Consider the following 6,000-nt stretch of genomic DNA (forward strand, 5'->3'; position numbering starts at 1 on the left):
GGCCACATAAATAGATAACGTGGTCGTATCAACTTTATCAACAATACAAAGAATAAAACACGTTAGCACCATTTCAAAAATATTAATTGAACTATTTTATGTTGAAACGGAATGACCTTGTAATGAAAAGATTAATGTTTTGCAATCTGAAGCAATCAAAGTAAGCTGTTTTTGGAGACATGTTTAGCGTTAACCATGGAACAAAAAAACGGTTTGTTAAAATAAGTAAATTACCTACATGTATTAATAGTAATATAGACAATTCAAGATTTGCGGTTCTTCGAACTTGTACTTCGACCTTGGGTTAATTGTAATACCACACGACCTGAACGTTATAAGCGCTTTGAACTTGCCACAAATACGTCCGTCCGTAAATAGCTTACCAGAAAAGATCCCATTCTACACTGTTTGCCAACATTTCCTTTGTGTAAGCCACGTGGTACTTTTTACGCCACATTCGTTTGTGGGGCGCGTTTGGTGACGCCATCGAGACCCTGACCCGATACTATCTGATAAATGCGCAGCGAAACTAAGCTTTACGTAAATATCAGTATATATACCAGTAAATGTGATTTGTTAATTTTATGTTTTAAAACAATACTTTGATTTTTAGTAAACAGTAATTGATAGAAGTCTCAGTACTTACCCTGAAGTGATTCTGGCTGAATAAGGGTAAAATGTGTGTATAGAAATGTACTCGTACAGTCCTCACGGCCTCGTGACCTAGAAAGGTATACCTGCTTTATAATCTAATCACACTTTAAAAAGAGCTTATTTATATCAAACTGATTCGAGTCCAGAACTGTTTCATTAATTATAACACTTATTGCATAATTTACCAAAAATTTTGTGTTGCGTAGTGTTTCCGGTAAAAGGTTGAATATACTCTTATATTCCAGTTCTTATAATTTTTATTTATGAAGAATTGTGGAAGTTTCCGCGATAAGGCCTTAAAAACACCTTCAACTTCAATGCCTGGACGCTGTTCAATTTTTACTAACTAGCAGAAATGCTATGCTGTATTCATTAAAGGATTGCTCATTATTATTATTTTCAAGTAGTTTTGTATCTATTTAACCGTAGAATTTTACTGCCGTGACACTTTTATTGATTCATATTAGCATCTTTTTCATTTTCTTTGACACATAGGAACTATAACGTTAATCGAATTTATGGTAACAAGCAATTGTTATAAAACGACTGACAGACATCGACTGATCTAAGATGATCCAGAAAATATAACTCCTCTTTCTTGAAAATCGATCATGCTGTTTAGGCTACAGGACAGGAATAGCATACCAATGGAATGCGACTCAATATCTTGGGCATGTCATTATTTATTTAATTAATTTAATTAAATGAAGAATTAAACGAAGTGCATAATTAATTTAATTAAATAAATTAATTATGCACTTCGAAAATAAGTGATCCTTCTACTGCAAAATGTTCCCAATAATCACAAAATCTTCATTATTTGATGGCACGTCTATGACCTCATCAAACATTTCTTGAAAAATGCCACTTTGATGCGTAAAGGTTCGCCAACCATCCTATATGAGGTCATAATGGAACATACACGTAAAAATATGACTATCCCACTGTGTCAGTCGGACAATTTTAATGGTCGTAATTTCATTTGAAATCCAATTATAACGTAGGTGTAAATTGTGCAATGTACGAAAGCTATAGTAATACTAATAGTTGGTATAAATAACAAATACGAAGAGACCAAAGAAAAGCGGTAATTGAACAACGAGTTATGTGTGTTTGTGTTATTTAAATTAGCAGAATTATGACTTTTAAATAATTTGTATTAAAATTGCCGTAAAATACCCAAAAAGCAAAATTCTGCAATGTTTGTATAGGTAGCAAGCTGGCAGCTTTTCGTAGATTATCGCGCTCTTCCTCGCTTTCAACCCTTTTCCTAGTAGATCGTTGATATGTTTGTGGTGTGATGCATTTACGGCTTATAGTGAAATACGGATGCGCTATTAACATGCGAGGGCAGAGCATATTGGGTGCGCTTCCCGATTTAGAGGTCAGCACCACACGCGTCTTTGTGCGGAGGCGCACCGACTCCGGTATATTTATAGCCGGGGGCGACGATCCTTGCTTCACGCCTTTATGCTTTATCATTTTCATAATGAGCTATAATGTTTTATTTAACTAAAATTTATGTATTTCTTCTCTTTAAGCTTATATTTTATACTATGGGCTCAACAAAAGAAACTGTTGAGATGATCATTTCAAATATCCATGTCTTCTATACTTTTCATTTAAATTATCCATGTATTCATTCTTCTAAATAAGGCAGAAAAGTTTATGTGCCTCTACTCTAACAGTTTACTCTAAACGGCACGGTTCCAGAAACTTTTTTTTTTTTGTTCACAAAAAAAAACTTTGGATCATACTTTACCATAATACCTACAAAGTCCACGTGATTCAATTTCTAATGAAAACGAACGAATTTTCCTAACAGGAAAATGGTTCAGATACAGGATAATATATGTGTTAATATATATTATCAAGAGAAACGATATGTTTATAACAATGGAAACTAAGTTTTGAAAAGACTATATCGATGGGTACCGGGAATAAAGCCGCAATCGTAAAAATGAAAATGTTCAGGAAAAAATATTTAATGAAATTATGGAATAACTATAAAACCACTGAATATCTTAAAATAAATTATATGTCACCTTGTTTGTTATTTTTTGCCTAAAGTACTGTTGCAGTTACAAGATTGTATATTTTATCCAAATAGGAAAAAATCGGTAAAGATCATATTGCTACTATTTATGTCGAAAGGTTGTTCCCATAATAGTCACTTACAGCTTTGTTCCACAAAAAAAAAAAATGAATGTTGATACAGTAATAATATGTTACAGCTTTTTTCAGTGTATTATAAGATACACGATGGATACAGTAATCATAGTTTGTGTTCTTATTCCTTGAACTTGATGAGCGTTTTGTGGACGGTATTCATATTTTACTGTATATTCATCGTTGTATGTTTTTTTAAAATCTTTTATCTTTGCGTGAATATCTTATTTTTATTGACAGTGCTTTCTTTTATTATTATTATTTTTTTACTAGAAATATAAGAATGGATCATTTAAAGTGGTAGAAAAAAGAGCATTATGTTATTATTAAACAATCTTTTATTGAATCAAAGTAGCATAATTAAAATGACAAATTCGTGACTTTATAAGACTTTTTTACTTATATTATCCATGAAAATTAAGAATTCCTAATAAAAAAGGTACTTATGCTTAACTTTAAAACTTGTGCTATTTAAATTAAATTATTTTATAAAATGTACCTACTCTAATTATAATAAACTAAGACTAGTTTATTAGGAACTGTAGGAAATAAACTCATCTAAACCAACATTCGTATTATCTTAACATAATAAAAAAATTGGGTACCAAAATATTTAAAGCAAAATCACGTCTAAAGACTTGACTCCTGTAGCGGATCCTGTACCTCAGCAGCTTCGTGGGTTCCACATGCCAAAGATTTATAGAAATCGTCATAATATTGTGGAATATCATGACTGTTACAAAGACTCAGTAGATCAGAGTACAGAGCTTTCGACACAGGAACCGGTTCGTTGTAAGCTCCTTGTAATTCAGGAAGAGTTGCAGATTCAGCTGTAGAATACGTAGAAACAACGTCTAAACGTGTAAATTTCTCTAAAATGTCACCATTATGTTTTACTCGTATTTCGGTGTTAATAAATATATATTATCTGCGACATTTAAGTACATGTCATTTACTAAGAAAGCCATCGCAACTGCTAAGGCACAGGCACAAGATAAATTATATGAATCCCTGAACAGCCCGCCGGGACAAAAACGCCTGTTCCGTATAGCAAGAGAGAGAGAAAGGAATGCAAGAGATGTAAACCACATCAAGTGTATTAAAGACGATGAAGGAAATGTATTGGCGGATGATAATGATATTAAACAGCGTTGGAAGGATTATTTTGAAAAATTGATGAACGAAGAGAATATTTTGAGTGGAGTGTTGGAAAAAGTGCCGGTTAATATTGGTATGGTGAAAGAGATTAGCGTGGATGAAGTAAAGAAAGCGGTGCAAGGTATGAAGAACGGAAAAGCAGTTGGGCCGGATGGAATACCAGTGGAAGTATGGAAGCTCCTAAAGGCGGACGGATTGGTGTGGCTGACTCTATTCTTCAACAAGTTGTTACAGGAAGAGGTGATTCCAGATGAGTGGTGTAGGAGTTCGCTGGTGCCAATTTTTAAAAACAAGGGTGATGTACAAATCTGTAACAACTATAGAGGAATAAAGATCATGTCACACAGTATGAAAGCTTGGGAGAGAGTGGTGGACGGAAGAATAAGAGAGGAGAGTGAGGTAACTCGGAATCAATTTGGGTTTACACCAGGACGGGGGACTACGGATGCCATTTTTGCTATTCGCCAACTTTGCGAGAAATATAGGCGTGTGCATAAAAACCTGCACATGGTGTTTGTAGACCTCGAAAAAGCATACGATAGGGTTCCGAGGAAGGTTTTGTGGTGGGCTTTGAAAGTGAAAGGAGTGCCTGGGAAATACCTGCAGCTTATTCGTGCTATGTATTGTCGAGCCAATACACACATCCAGTCCGCTGTTGGCGATAGTGACAGGTTTGGTGTCTCGGTAAGCCTACACCAGGGTTCGGCTTTAAGTCCGTATCTCTTCCTCCTGGTAATGGATGCGCTAACATCAGACATACAGGAGGAAGCACCCTGGTGTATGCTTTATGCTGATGACATCGTGCTTGTCGGGGAGGATGAATGCGAGGTGCAGAGCAGGTTGGAAAAATGGCGAGATAAATTGGAGAGAGCTGGTTTTAAAATCAGCAGAACCAAAACTGAACATTTGTTCTGCGATTTTGGTGGTCCGACCAGCTTTTCTCCAATCGCTTTAAATGGTGTTGACCTACCAACCTGCTCCGATTTTAAGTACCTCGGTTCACTCGTCCAATACGATGGTGGTGTTAACCGGGATGTGAAAAGCCGAATAAATGCAGGTTGGATGAAATGGCGACAGGTCACCGGTGTGACTTGTGATCCAAGAATGCCACCCAAGCTTAAGGGACAGATCTACAAGTCAATCGTAAGACCTGTCTTATTGTACGGATCTGAATGTTGGGCCACCAAGGTTTCGGATGAAAGAAGATTGCATGTAGCTGAGATGCGTATGCTAAGATGGATGTGTGGTGTGACAAGAAAAGATAAAGTTAAGAATGTGCATATCAGAGGAAGTTTGAAAGTAGCGCCAGTTATCGAGAAATTGAGGAGCAGAAGGTTAGCGTGGTTTGGACATGTTATGCGGAGGGATGATAATCATATAAACAAAAAAGTAATGAGATTGAATGTGGATGGCTATAAAGGTAGAGGAAGACCAAAGAAAGTATGGATGGATTGTGTGAAAGAGGATATGCGTAAGAAGGGGGTAAATTCAGATATGACGTCTGATAGAGATGTATGGAGGAGTAGTACATACTGTGCCGACCCTCCATAAGGATAAGGGCAGGTTGATGATGATGATGATTTAAGTACATGTCATTTGTAAAATATCAGAAAACAAAAATTTTGACACAGGTACATTAATTCGAATCATGAACAGATGACTATAAAATTGTAAAATAATTATTGTACATTATTATCTTCAGTAATACAAATAAAATAACTATAGTTTGGTAGTCTTGTGCGTGATTTAATATTTGCTGCCATTGAGTAACGACTCAACGATAGTTTAGTAGGTACAGCAATGTTTAGTGCGAATCTGTTAACATCAAAGTAGGTACAGTAATGTATAGTGCGTTTAATGCTTACATGTTTTATTCCCTGGAAGAAAGCCGTAATTACAATTGCTGGTCTAAAATCGAAACAAAAATTTCACTTTCAACATAACCGTATTTTTCCAGTAATATTTTTCTAAACGTTTACCAGGAACAAACAATTAATGTACAAAGTGATTTTTCTATTT

Source organism: Papilio machaon, chromosome 16, assembly GCF_912999745.1.
Source record: "Papilio machaon chromosome 16, ilPapMach1.1, whole genome shotgun sequence".
Classification (NCBI taxonomy): Eukaryota; Metazoa; Arthropoda; class Insecta; order Lepidoptera; family Papilionidae; genus Papilio; species Papilio machaon.